The sequence below is a fragment of the Anolis carolinensis genome, chromosome 3, assembly GCF_035594765.1.
Source record: "Anolis carolinensis isolate JA03-04 chromosome 3, rAnoCar3.1.pri, whole genome shotgun sequence".
NCBI classification, from domain to species: domain Eukaryota; kingdom Metazoa; phylum Chordata; class Lepidosauria; order Squamata; family Dactyloidae; genus Anolis; species Anolis carolinensis.
In genome coordinates, this window is record NC_085843.1 from 131,586,155 (window position 1) to 131,601,830 (window position 15,676).

At 38.2% G+C, this 15,676-nt stretch overlaps 1 long non-coding RNA gene across 1 annotated transcript in view; it reads right to left on the minus strand.

Moving 5' to 3' along the window:
- The window catches only part of LOC134297587 (uncharacterized), a 163,766-nt gene that overhangs the window by 12,683 nt on the left and 135,407 nt on the right, over positions 1 to 15,676 (minus strand). Inside the window, exon 4 of the long non-coding RNA XR_010004383.1 lies at positions 13,528 to 13,593. This is a non-coding gene — a long non-coding RNA (uncharacterized LOC134297587). The remainder of the gene's footprint in view (positions 1 to 13,527; positions 13,594 to 15,676) is intronic.

Sequence of the window (15,676 nt, forward strand, 5' to 3'; positions counted from 1 at the left end):
ACTCCTGCAGAGGTGAGAGGATCCCTCTTGTCCTTCGCTGACCGTAGCATTTGTTGGATTTTCTTAGTAGGTCTGTAGATAGTTTGTAGGTTGGGTTTCTTCATCAGTTTGCCTATGTGGTCAGTGGTTTGTTTTTTTTTTCCGTGTCAGGAGCAACCGGAGTTGCTTCTGGAGTGAGAAAATTGGCCGTCTGTAAGGACATTGCCCAGGGGACGCCTGAATGTTTTTTGATGTTTTACCATCCTTGTGGGAGGCTTCTCTTATGTCCCCACATGGAGCTGGAGCTGAAAGAGGGAGCTCATCCACGCTCTCCTCAGATGGGATTTGAACCTGGCAGCTTTCAGGTCAGCAACCCAACCTTCAAGTCACGAGGCTTTTGTCCCCTAGACCACCGGAGGCTCTTGTTGAATGGTAAGAACTCAACCAGAGAATAACTCCTATTATCCATTTTCAGACTAAGATCCCTACACCACAACAAGCCTTTTTTTTTTCAAAATCCAATTATCATAAAGACAGAAATGAGGCAAAATCTTCTGAACAGAGGCACAGACAGGAAAACAAACACCACAGGAGTGTTCACCCTTCCCTATGCAATTCAAAGCATATCTATCTATACAGAGTTACACTTCAGAAATAAACCTGTTCCAACTTACATACAAATTGAACTTAAAAAGAACAAACCTACACAACCTATCTTGTTTGTAACTTGGGAACTGCCTATACTAACTATCACTTCCTGAAATTCACAAATGACTTTTAAAGCCCTGAGGAACAGGTTATAGACTGGAGAATCAAACATTAAATGTGTGCCCATTTATGCCTGTTTTTTTCCCCAATCTGTTTCATAATTGTGCTGAATAGCTTTGTAAGTTATATAAGCTCTCTAGACTCACTAATGTACTTTCTCTCCAATTCAAGAAAAAATGAAACATATTTCTGGCTAGTATCAGAAAAGCAGTTCAGAATTTTATCAGCAGATGGCAGCCGGTGTTCATTAATGTTTCTTCTTGGTTCTCAAATAGAAGAGGAGTCACATTTTATCTCTTTTTATCATGCAGATGTTGTTGAAAAAAGTAAAGGCTTTGTATTCTATGTTTGTGGTATTATCAATGTCATAATACAAACACCGTACACATGTCCTGATGATAGAATAATGCCCTGGCCAGTAAATGCAGAATTGAAGCTGTGGCCCTAATATCTGGTGCCCAGTCTACACCACTGTATAATGTTTCAAACTGCATTATATGGTCAGTCTAGAACTCATACAATGCAATTTAACTGCATTGAACTACATTATATAAGTATACACTGACCATATAATGCAGTTTCAAACTGCATTATATGGCAGTATAAATGGGGTGCTACTGACATAATGAACCACATCCCTTGATTTATCACCACAGTCATCCTGAACCTAGGATCCTCCTTCTCTTCTTTTTATTATTGATTTCATATGTGCATGTGCCTTTGTTTTTCCTTTCATTCTTTCACTAATATCTGAAGGAAAGTTGACATGTACAAAGAAACTGTAGTGCCTTGATTCCAATTAGAGGAGGTTATGTGCTTGATTTGTTGACATATTACTTAATGGACAAACTTTTGATAAGATTCTAAGGTTAGATCATCAGGAGATTTGAAAAGGAGGTAAGATATGTGCACTGTGTGAAAAGCATGGACAATATTGTAAAATTGAATATAATTCAAGTTTTCATCTTTCAAGTAGTTAATCTGTTCTAAATCTAAAAGGAAATTAAATATAGAAACCTATTTCATGAAGTTGTTTCCAGGCTCTGAATCCATAACTTATACTTTATGTTTGATTCCATCTGTACTTTGTTCTTATTTTCTTTTGGTTTTTTTTCTTGCTAATATTCAATCATTGTGAGTGATGTTGGGTTGGATCTATCAGGTTGAACACAGGTTGCCACCTAATACCCCGATGGTACCATGACTGACCGGGAGGACCTCTGTCTTATCAGGATTAAGTTTCAGTTTGTTGGCCCTCATCCAGTCTGTCACAGCTGTCAGGCACTGCTCCAGGATCTGGGGAGCTTCTTTGGAATGTGGTGGAAAAACATAGCAGAGTTCAGTGTCATCTGCGTAGAGATGGCACCCAACTCCAAAACTCTGGATGACCTCACCCAGAGGTTTCATGTAGATGTTGAAAAACATAGGGGAGAGAATGGAACCTTGTGGGACCCCACAATTCAATGGCCAGGGGTCCGAGCAGGTGTCCTCCATCATCACCAAGTGGGTATGATCCTCTAGGAAGGAGTGTAGCCACTGGAGAGCAGTGCCCCCAAGACCCATTCTGAATAGCCGACCCAGAAGGATACCATGGTTGATGGTATTGAAAGTCACTGAGAGATTCAGGAGAACTAGCTGGAACACACTCCCCTGTCTAGCTCTCTGCAGAGGTCATCCACCAAGGCAACCAAAGCTGTCTCCATTCCGTGATCAGGCCTAAAACCAGACTGCGAAGGATCAAGATAATCGGTTTCAACCAAGAAATCCTAGAGCTGAGAAGTCACCACTCTCTCCAGAACCTTGCCCTTGAAAGGGAGTTTAGAAATAGACCAATAGTTCTTTAATATCAAGGAGTCCAGGGATGATACTTAAGAATCGGTCTTACAATTGCTCTTTTCAGAAAAGATGATAACTGCCCCTGTTCCAATGAAGCATTAATAATCCTTGTGAAACCCTCGGCCAATCCCTACTAGCAAGTTTGATAAGTCAGGAGGGACAAGGGTCTAGAGAACATGTGGTCACTCTTAACAGCTCAAAGAATCTTGTCCATGTCAATAAGATGTGGGAAGAATCGTGCTAGACAAAAGAGGTTTCCTCAACAGAGTTTTGAGAAAACTTAGTGGGGAAAAGATAATAAGAAGGGGATGTGTTATTCAATTCTTATGACTTAAAGACAGAAAAATATATTACCCTGTGAAAAATCTTGTGCATTATTAAAGAGGAGGATCTGTTTCAGATAGTAAATAGGCTTGGTTTAGAAGCAAGCTTATTTGTTCCCCCATATCATGTATTTAATAGTATGTGAGCACATCATGTATGATGTTATGTTTACTTTGTATAATTGATAGGTATTTTTGCCTATGTCTCTTCAATATATATACACTCTTATGCAGTGATTGTCTGTATTCCACCCTCTGAAGTCATCTATGATGTTTCCCCATGTCATCTTTTAAAATGTATTTCTGTTTATATTCTGAAATTGTTTTTAAGTATTAGATGTTATTTAAATACATATTTTAAATAGATATTCTCACAAAATATGCACTTAGCTGCAATGAGATATGCAATAGCAAGAGGGCAATCATCAAACCTTACCTAGCCCCGCCACAAGCTGTATCGCATCCAATGCTAACCCAAATATTGAAACTCATTCTGAACAAGGCTGGGTAAACCACCAGCTATAGAAAATCCTGCCGACAAGAAGGTGCCCTGAAAAACATCCTGGCAAATATCTGACCAGAAAGGGCATCCATGGATGACAGGCTCCTTGGCGTGGAAAATGAAACAACAGCACTTCTCCATGGCCAAGTGGAGTACAGCCAGATGCTGGAGATAAAAAAAGAAGGAAGTCTTGCCTTTGTTTATGTACTGTCTGTCTTTGTCAATTGTATAACAACATTGAATGTTTGCCATATATGTACCTGTAATCCGCTCTGAGCTCCCTCAGGGAGATAAAGCAGAATATAAGGTATATATTATATTAAATGTGAAAAAAATGGAAGCATTTGTGGGAAAAGGGTGCCTTTAGCATGGCTTTCAGGTGAACATTGTCTGGAAATTATGCCTTTTAAAAAACTACTTGAGGATCTTGGCATTATTGTCAGGTTAATACTCTTGACCTGAAAACTCCTTTATAGGCCACTATGTTTGCAATGAAATCCAGCAAAGTACAGGCAGTCTCCAAGTTGTGAACAAGATAGGTTCTGTAGGTTTGTTTTTAAGTTGAATTTGTTTGTAAGGCAGAACACATACACTTTTTAAGTGTTACTTCAGTCATACCTATATATCTATATATATTAAGCTTATGTGATCAATGAAAAAATGTTTCAATATTCATTATTAAATTAGGGTGGTACGAGAATTGTTTCTAAAGTGTTTCTGAAATATAATTAGGCGTGTCTATTGTAACTATAATGATATAACAAATTATTTGTTACTTTCTGTTAAATACTTGCACAAGGCAGGAATCCAACCCCCTTTATTCTGCCAGGCGGAAAAACCACAGTCAAACCACACCCAACAGATGCTCATCCAGCCTTTGAAATAATAACAACAACAATAATAGGAAACCTAGGTAAAGTTTGGAATTACTGCCTCTCAACTTTGATCATGAACATGGAAGAGGAGGAGGAGGAGGCACAAGGCATTAAGCAGAATTATGGGAAATGAAGTTTGGGGTGGCAAGGATCCCTGTGACAGAGAATTCAAAAGGCCCCACCCTAAACTACATTTCTCAGAATTCTGCTTGCTCTCTGTGTTAAAAGCCTCAAAGTGAGTGTGGTCTCTGCCTCTCTTTCTGGGCCAGCTATGTGTGGAGGGGCTTCTTCCTTGCCTGACCATCCAGCCAGTCTTTTTCCCATGATAGCTCTTCCAGGAGTGAATTTCCCTTCCTGGAGGTAGATTTCTTTCACTTCCTGTTGTCTCACCCCCCCCCCCCCCCATTCATAACTATGAGTTGTTTGTAAGTCAGATGTTTGTTACTTAGGGACTGCTTGTAAATATTTCTCCTCATGCCCACGTCATCCTCATCACAACCTTGTGAGGTCTATCAGAATGAAAGAGAGGAAATGGTCACTCATGATTCAGTAAGAATTACAAATGGAATCTACCAAACCCAATTGCAATGCTCTAGTCACTATACTGTATTGATGCTTTAAAAATGAATCTTGATATATTTTTAGCTGGAAATTAAGTCATAATAACAACAAAAACCATCACCATGTAAATGATTATAGTATTTATCATCATGACTCCCTGCATAGCCTGCCTCTAAGATAACCTTGTAAAAGTACTTAAATACTCTCTGTGGCAGAAAATGAAATTACAGGTCATATGATAACATGATAAAATTGATGAACCATTTTATAGTGAAAGAAAAGAGCCAATGATTAATCTATTGACATGAATCATATTTTAAATTTATTGTAGTAGTGCTATGGTGTCATGTGTGTGTCCAATATTCATATAATTCACATAATTTTATAATGAATAAATATACATTTATGATTTATTGTTTCCTTGAACAGAGAACAAGAGGAACTCCTGAATATATTCAATTACTATCATTGTGCTTAATCTGAGAGAAAAAAGTGTAATTAGAACAAAGAAGAAATAAGAATGATAACATTTCTAGAAGTCTAAAAGTCTAAGTCTAGAATAAAAAGACATGGAAATGAATATAGAGTGTATGAGATCTTTAGCAAGCATTTGTTTGATATTTATAGCCTGTAGGTTAAGTGGTTACAATCTATATTATGCCAGGCTTGAGAAAACACTTGGGGCCATGTGGGCATGAGCATTTACCTTGGAAAGCTACTTGAAAAATGAACCTTAAAACATGTTTTTCATGTTTGCCACACACTAATATTTAATGAGCTTGTTGTAGTTGGTTTGACTTGGAATTTGTGGATTAATTTAATTGCTTAACCAAACACCACTGCCTGCTTCGTAGTTTCTCTCTCTTCTATTTCCTCAAGGAAAGTCAGCAAATATTTATTCCCCTTAGATAATTGTGGAAATTCATGTGCAACTAATTATATTTTTAAAGCAGTCTTAAGAGTTCTGTGTACCAAAAACTCCTCCCTCCCCACGTTATTTATTCTACCTCCCCCTTCCCAATAAAATTATCCTGAGCAGCATATTTAAGGACATTTAAAATACAACTTTAATGTTGGTTAAATGATTAGCACATTCAATTGGTCATTTTAAAAAAATAATTTGTGATCTTTTGCCTCATTATAGGATTATCTAGAAGCCTTCCCATGATAAGGAGGAAAGGTGTAATACAATATTTCCAACAAGTGAGAATGGATCCTAGGGACACCATCTGTTGCATTTTCCTACTAATGCTAATACACACCCCTTCTGGCAGCTGATCAATGCTTTATCCCAGCTGAAGCTATTATTCCTTTGTTCTGCATTGTAGGTTAAATGTAAGAACACAGTTTTACTTAACTGGTGCCAAAAACAGTAACCCTATGATAAATTTTCTACTCTCCCCATATGGTTCAATTTAGTTCAGTTTAGTTATATCAACAGATGTCATGGTGTTACTGTTCTGTCGACCTCTGTGCAGGCCAGGCCTAGGTAATTTTCAAGTGTAAGTGAACAGAATTTTGCCGCCCCCCCCCCAAACGAATCACTGAAAAATAAAACCATTGGATAAGCCAAAATGTTAGATAGTAAGGAGGGATTAAGGAAAAGCCTATTAAACATCAAATTACATTATGATTTTACAAATTAAGCACCAAAACATCATGTTTTACAACAAATCGACAGAAAAAGCAGTTCAATACATGGTAATGTTATGTAGGATTTACTATATTTATGAATTTGGCACCAAACATTGCAATGTATTGAAAACATTGACTACAAAAACATTGGCTATTATTATTAACAAATTGACTGCAAATAAAGATAGAATTGCATAAAAAAAACTTGCAGTAAGAACATTGTCAGAAGTTAAATCCGTAAAAACGTCAGTCCTTGCTTTCTAAAGAAATAACTGTGGATCCGGGTGGAAGGCCGACTACATTGGCTAATCCAGAACATTGGATAAGTGAAGGTTGGGTAAGCAATATTCTACTGTACTAACTATGGCTGACTCTGCTTAGCTTCCAAAATCAGATGGGAGTTTAGGGTACTTAGGTCCTAAGATGTATATATCACCATCAGTTACCAAGAGTAAAATAAATGCAAATTAAAACTTTTGAAAACAAGAGTCAATACAAAGAAACACTAATGGGGGGAATTAACATTTTGAGAAAGCAGTGTATTTGTTGGATTGCTGTAGGTTTTTTGGGATGTAAGTTCTTCCCCAGTCTCCAACAGACCTCAACCACTGAGGAGAGAATGCTTCTGGAACATGGCCATACAGCTCGGAAAACTCACAGCAACCCAGTGATTCTGGCCATGAAAGCCTTTGACAACACATTATTATTATTATTATTATTATTATTATTATTATTATTATTATTATTTTCTGCCAAAGAGTGCTGGGATCTCATCAAACCACAGCTCCCTTGATTCCATAGCATTGAGCCACGACAGTTAAAATAGCGTCAAACTGCATTAATCCTACAGTGTAGATGTCTCCAGAGAGAGAGAGAGAGAGAGAGAGAGAGAAGAGGCAGAGCTCTGTGTCAAAGGGATGGATAATCTGGTTTTTGCAGATGCTGTGTGTCTCTGTACAAAGAGAGAAGTCATGATGTTTAATGATAAGGTATGTTTAATTATAAGTCTTGGTACAAACCTGTCTGTTGGTTTTAAGTGACCCATGCTCTGATAGCCTTGGCTGCAATGCGGTGATTTTAATCCTTGCCTACTCTTCCACCCAGCTGTATAACCCAGAATATCAAGGCAGATAATCCACAATATCAGTTTTGAACTGGATTATCGGAGTCCACACTGCCATATAATCCAGTTCAATGTGGATTTTATACAGCTGTGTGGAAGAGGCCTTCTACACTCCCATATAAGATTATGAAAGCAGATAATCCACATTATCTGTTTTGAACTGGATAGTATGAGTCTACACTGCCATATAATCCAGTTCAAAGCAGATGATCTGGATTTTATATGGCAGTGTAGAAGGGGCCATTGTCAAGCCTAAGACAGCAGTGCAGTGGTTTGAGCATTGAATGATGGCTCTTGAGACCTGGTGTGCTATGGAAGCCCATTCTTTGCTGTGCTATGGAAGCCTATTAGATGACCTTGGGTAAGTCACACTCTCTCAGCCTCAGAGGAAAGCAGCAGGATCCTCTCTTTGAACAAGTCTTGCCAAGCTGACCTAATCTAACCTAAAACTAGGAAATGAAGCACCTAAATATTAGGAATAATGTTGTTATTCTGTGTGATAGTGGAATCGATTGTATGGGACCGTTGTGGACTTGTCTTGTAGCTTTGAACCCTGGCTGATTCCTGTCTGGTGGAATATTTTGTTGGGAGGAGTTAGCTGGCTCTGATTGTTTCCTGTCTGCAATTCATCTGTTTTCACATTGTTATTCTTTATTTACTGTCCTGGTTTTAATTTTTTGTAATGCTTAGAGCCAGGTTTAGGAGGTTTTGTGGGAGCCAGTGGGAGTTTTGTGGGAGCCTGGGAGGGCACTGAGTGGAGCACTACAAATCACCTTTAGTGAGAAGATTATCTTATGACCTTTATGAGGACCACATTACCATTTCACAGATGGGAAAATTGAAGGTATAAAACAGCTAGACTTTTTACCTTGAACTAAGATTTGAAGACTTGAAGATCTACAACAGGTGTGGGCAAACTTTGGCCCTCCAGGTGTTTTGGATTTCAACTCCCACAATTCCTAACAGCCTTCCGGCTGTTAGGAATTATGGGAGTTGAAGTCCAAAACACCTGGAGGGCCAAAGTTTGCCCATGCCTGATTTACACTATTCTCTACAGATGTTGCAACACAGACTTTACATACTTTCATCCTTTTTAAGCTTTTAAGATGAAAATAACAATCCCTGAAATAAATCCCATTTTCATTCTGAAAGTCTGTACAATGTGGTAGTGTATTTCAGTTATAAGAGCAAGTACCATTTGTTACAAAATGGATCTTGGAGCCCTCGTGGACAACAAGTTAAACATGAGCCAACACTGTGGCAGTGCCTTAAAAATCCAATGGGATTTTGGCTTGCATAAATAGGAGTATAGTATCTAGATCCAGGGAAATCATGCTGCCCCTCTATTATGCCTTGGTCAGACCACACCTGGAATACTATGTCTAATTCTGAGCACCACAACTGAAGGGAGATGTTGACAAGATGGAAAGTGTCCAGAGGAGGGTAACTAAAATGATCAAGGGTCTGAAGAACAAGCCCTATGAGGAGCAATTTAAAGAGCTGGGCATGTTTATCCTGCAGAAGAGAGGGCTGAGAGGAGACATGATAGCCATGTATAAATATGTGAGGAGAAGTCGCAGGGAGGAGGGAGCAAGCTTGTTTTCTGCTGCTGGAGACTAGGACACGGGACAATGGCTTCAAACTGCAGGAAAGGAGATTCCACCTGAACATTAGGAAGAACTTCTTCACTAATGAGAGCTGTTCAGCAGTGGAACTCTCTGCCCTGGAGCTTGATGGAGGCTTCTACTTTGGAGGCTTTTAAGCAGAGGCTAGATGGCCATCTGTCAGGGGTTAGTTCCCCCAAAACTTCCCCAATATTCACAGTTGACCATGTTGGGTCTGTGTGCCAAGTTTGGTCGAGATCCATCACTTGCTGGGTTCAGTGTTCTCTGAATACAGGTGAACTACAATTCCCAGACCCCAAAACCGTGCCAGTATTCACAGTTGGGCATGTTGAGTCTGTGTGCCAAATTTGGTCCAGATCTGACATTGGCTACCTTGAGTGCTCTCTGGATACGGGTGAAGTACAACTCCTGGATCGCAAATCCAACCCCCTCCAAACCCTGCTAGGATACCAAGTTGGCCGTGTTGGCTCTTGCACTGCATGTCATTGGGTTGTGTTATATAGGTCTACACTGCCTTATTATTATTATTATTATTATTATTATTATTATTATTATTATTATTATTATTATTATTAAATGTGGTTTGAACAGCCTTGGACTGCTTTACATGGGTCTATGCTGACCATATAATTCAGTTTGGACTGCATTGGTCTTATATTTGCTTTCAATGGCTGCATTTCAGTATTAATGTCTAGTCCATACAGGGTTATGTGATGGCATACTATGGGGCATAGCATTAATACAAACTCTCAAGCAACCAGAGATGACTCTCAGTTATCTGGCATCAACCACTCCCCTCGGGTGCGGGTTAAATGAGAGTCGACTGTCATAGCATTAATACAAACTCTCAAGCAACCAGAGACAACTCTCAGTTATCCGGCATTGACCACTACCCACGGGTGCCGGTTAAATGAGAGTCAACTGCCATAGCATTAATACAAACTCTCAAGCAACCAGAGACGGCTCTCAGATATCCGGCATCGACCACTCCTCACGGGTGCTGGTTAAATGAGAGTCGACTGTCATAGCATTAATACATACTCTCAAGCAACCAGAGATGACTCTGTGTTATCCGGCATCAACCACTCCCCACGGGTGCCGGTTAAATGAGAGTCAACTGTCATAGCATTAATACAAACTCTCAAGCAATCAGAGAAGACTCTCAGTTATCCGGCATTGACCACTCCTCACGGGTGCCGATTAAATGAGAGCGGACTGTCATAGCATTAATACATACTCTCAAGCAACCAGAGATGACTCTGCGTTATCCGGCATCGACCATTCCCCAAGGGTGCCGGTTAAATGAGAGTCAACTGTCATAGCATTAATACAAACTCTCAAGCAACCAGAGACAACTCAGTTATCCAGCATCAACCACTCCCCACGGGTGTCAGTTAAATGAGAGTCGACTGTCAGCATTACTACAAAATCTCAAGCAACCAGAGACGACTCTCAGTTATCCAGCATCGACCACTTCCCATGGGTGCTGGTTAAATGAGAGTCGACTGTCAGCATTAATACAAACTCTCAAGCAACCAGAGACGACTCTCAGTTATCCAGCATCGACCACTCCCCAAGGGTGCCGGTTAAATTGGTACTTTTTGTAAACATGCTGCTGTGACCCTGTCTACGGCTAATTTATTGAGATGTCTTGTTCTTTTAGAATTTATTTTGTAGTATCCTTATTAAAATCACAGATATTTTTCAAGATGTGCTGAATCTCAATTTATAGATCTTAATATTTCCTCACCTTTCTCTTCACTTTGTGTTTGATTCACCTGGTACCAATCCTGAGATTTAACATGTAGCCATCCCAGGAAGTAATATTGTTGTCAGTATTGTTGTTTTATAAATGAATCAAAAATTGAAGACTAGTATAGATTTCAATTGAACTAGAATGAAAGTATTTGAAATGTTTCAGGTGTATATGAGTTATGATCTTCAGGTACATGAATTGTTCTTGCCTCCTTTCCTTTTGGGAACATACTTTTTTCTTCAGATTGATGATATTGAAAAAATAATTTATGACAAGAACATGTAAAAATGGGGATAGAGAGAGAAAAGAGACGAGGAGAGGCAGGGAGGGAGAAGGAGAGAGAATATCCTTCCTCTCTTTCTTGCGCTAATTACTTTGTCCTATAAAATCCCAGTTTTAATAATCTGGAGAAATCTGATGGGACCCATAATTGTTAACAACTCCAAGTATTCCTTATGATTTCAAGCAAAACATTAGAAAAAAAGATATGACCATCCACTTCATTTTTTCCATGTTGTGCAGTATTCAAATAGTCATTAAGTAAACAATTATGTTGAAAGGTATTTTTTAAAGCTGATGAAGAAAATAATTGGTTTAATTTCTTATGAAGAGCTTGCCTCATAAAATAACAAAGCCTTTATATAAGGTCAAAGGACATGATACAGCTCAAGCTAAGCACTTTGAAATCAAGGTTCTTTCACTAGAATGATTAAGATGTGCTTAATTATCTGCCATTGAAACCAAGAGTCACATAAATGTTTAAATTTAGCAAGGAGCAAGGTCTTATAAGGGCAAGGTCTTATAAGGGCACACATTTGAAGACATAGGGCTAAATAAAAAATAGGCTTTCAGAGGAAATGAGTAAGCTAGCAGAGGTTCATTGTTTTTACCAGTTGCACAAACAGTATCACATTTGTTCCTGTCATCCCATTGCACATTAACACTTGCACAACTGGATGTTAAGCTAGGCATAAAATTAGATTCCTATATTACTTCTACTTCAGAACTAGGTGTCTGTTAAGAATGTCAATATTTGATCATTTCTCCCTGCCATGTCAAATAAAACAATATTCTTGCATGCACACACAAATGTTTCTAGTTAGAAAGTGGTGTTCAAGATTAAAAAAAACAAAAAAAAAAACCATGAGCCAACAATGTGATGCAGCAGGTAAAAAAGCCAATGGCATTTTTTGCTGAATCAAACGGAGTATGGTGTTTAAATCAAGGGAAGTAATGGTGCCCCTCTATTTTGCTTTGGTCAGATCTCACTTGGAATACAGTGTTTCTGGGCACCACAATTCAAAAGCTGGAATGTATCCAAAGAAGGCCAACCAAAAAGATCAACGATCTGGAGGCCAAGCCTTACGGGAAGTGGCTTAGAGATCTGGGTATATTTAGCTTGGAGAAGAGATAGTTGAGTGGGGACATCATAGCCATGTTTAAATATTTGAAAGGATGACATAAGGAAGAGGGAGAGACTAAGTGCTCATCCAGACAGGCCCCAAAAGCGGGACCTGTCTCAGTTTTATTGGTGGCATCCAAACAACGCCTCCAGTAAAACCTAATTAATTTTCCAGGTTTCCCTGGTTTGTTCCGAATTAATTAAACACATGATAAGATCCAGATCTTATCAGGTGTGGACTTTGTGTGGATTAGACCTGGGGATTGCATCACACAATTACCGGGCCCAATCCATACAGACATCTCGGTTTTTTGAGCTCCATGATTTGTGGGTTGTCTGGGAAGCACCCATAGTTGAGAGGGAACATAATAACTATGTTTAAATATTTGAAAGGATGTCATAAGGAAGAGGGAGCAGGCTTGTTTTCTGTTGCCCTGGAGACTAGGACTTGGATCAATGGGCTCAAATTATAGGTAAGGAGATTCCACCTGAAAATTAGGAAGAACTTCTTGACCAAGAGAGCTGTCAATGGTAGAACTCTCTGCCTTGGCGTATGGTGGAAGCTCCTTCCTTGTAAGCTTTTAAACAGGCTGGATGGCCATCTGTTGGAGGTACTTTGAATGCAATTTTCCTGCTTCTTGGCAGGGGGTTGGACTAAGTGGCCCAACTCTATGATTCTATGACAGTGTTTTCATGTAATAACACATTTTATAAATAGTCATATGGGTTTTGTGCAAAATCTTTGTTCTTTTTGTAAAAATAGCATCTTGCACAAAAACCTGGCTATCCGGAAAGTATTAACACACACTAAATAATCTTATTAGACCACAACTTGGTTTTCATACAAAAAAAACCCCCACTCAAAACAATTTTACCTAAGAGTATTCTTTATTTCTTAGCAAATAATGTGTCATGATTTTTGTTTTAGTCTTAGCACCATTTCACTACAACAATTTTACATAAAAAGATAAATAGAAAAAATTATTGTGTGAGTGCAATTTGTTTTGATAACAAACATGTTTCATGCAAAGATAAAAAGGGGGATTAACTATTTCAATGCTATCTTTATCATGTACAATCTGCCTTCCACATCTGCAGGTTTGACTTTTGTGGATTTGATTGTTTACAGGTGTGATCAATACCTTCTGTTCAAGAATCTCAGATCCTTCAGTGTAATTCTGTAGTCAGATAAATTTTCGTGATATTACCTAGGATGAAAACAAAGCAAAACACTGACACATAAGCAGCATACGCAATTTATTACCATTTTTGGTAACTAAGCAGTTAAAAAAGGATAGCTGTTCCTGACCTTTTCTTTTTTTAACCACTGAAAATCATGTCCCTGAGATGTTAACTTTCAACACTGTTTTATAGAGAAGCAAATAGCTTGTTGGGTTGCATTTGATTTCAGCAGGCTTACAATTTTCAAGGAAAAATAACTGAACTCTCATTATTTCACAAAGATCTGATCAAATCTTTTACTGGGTAGTGCCTAGCACAACCCCACAAATGTCTGGGAAATATTATTCTCCAGATCATTGGCTATTTCTATACAGACTCCTTTATTTTGGTCTACAAAACAGTTTTCACTAGATGGCACTCTGGTTTAAATATCCCATTGCCCTTTCTTCTGTAAACTATATTGTACTAAGTCTCCTTAATTTCAGCAATTTATTTTAATATTGCCAGTTCATTGCATCTGTTGCCATAAACTAAGGTGCAGAAATGGCATGCGCTTTATTATTTTACCACTTTTATGTACACTATGTATGTGTAGTCATAATAGTCTCAAATGATGAGAAAATTAAACAGAGAATCCCAGAAGCTGTCAGCCTGCCATGATTGTTGCTGCTAGCTAATGGGCCATGGAAATACATCTAATTTGTCATCACTCACATTTTGATCTAATTGTCCTATAATATTTCTGCTTTAGTAGCTTATTGAGAGATAATTCATAAAACCTATAAAGTGCAGTTCTTTAAAAAATGTGATGAAATTATTGATCTTTCTTCATAGTGCATAAAACGTGATCTGATGGTCTATAAAAGAAACAGAGAGACACTTTATTTCAAATGAAATTTCGCATGTAGGCTCCAGCACATAAGAACCACCAGAAATGACAAGTAGAGTGCAAATGAAAACTTTCAAGACATTCAGAGTGGAGGCTATAGGTCATTTAGAAGAAAACTTGGGAAAATGTATGTGCCTCCAAGTTTTATCAAGCAGGAGAATTTCATCAGTATTCTCTAGTATTTTCTAGTATTCTCCAGCCTTAGGGTAGAAACCTATATGTATTATACCTAGTCTGTTTCTATGTCCAATTGAACCAAATGGGATTTATAACAGTAAGATGTGAATAAAATTATTGTTAATACAACGTTTTTGAAACTGCCAAGTGCATTTTATTTGCAATGGTCTTGTGATGCTCTTGGGGTATTGGAGTAAATGTTGCCTTGTTCAGTTCCTTCCAATGTCATTTTACATAGACAAAAGTGCTCTTTTTTTAAAAAGAAGATAAGCCAAAGACTGTCTTGTAATTCATTTCCTGGCTTCCCAAATGCCTTATGTCTCTCTTGGTCCTAAAAACAGTCCTAAAGCATTGGTCCCATACCACCTAGCAAACATTTGGGGCAAAGCCATTTTTTTCATAGAGAGTAAAATACATTTAGGAGGTACTGGTGACACCAAAGGGCATCAAAACAGCACTTGCAAAGGACTTGCATCCTGTGGGCTGTGCCTTTCACAACTCTGTTGCAGACAATTGCAGTGTAAGTGGTATTTGTAGAAAAAAAAACCTTCAAAATAATTGCAGGTCAATTTTTGATGCTGTACCTTGAATTTGTAATCATCATTTGTGCAACCATTTCACCACATGTGAATGAATATGTGTGTGTGTGTGTGTGTGTGTGTGTGTGTTTGTAATCCTTTTAAGAATATCCACTCCATAATCTGTGCAGAGCTTCTAATATTTTTTCATTGTCAGATGATAATCTTGTATTTGACAGGATACATTTTAAGTATGGAAAAATGTCTCAACAAATTTTACTTTAATCATCATAATATAAATTATCCTCTATTCAAGAGGCACTGAATGAAATAATATAATATTTCCACCAATATGACTGTCACCTTGTTGGTTTGTCCCTATTCAATCAATAGTTGAAAACTGAATCAACATGCACATAACTCTAAGGAACCCAATGAATTTATTCCAGTCAGGATTAAAATACAATTTAGTGTATATTTTGGAACTACAAAGTCAGCATGTTGTAGATGTTTGAGGGTTAGACA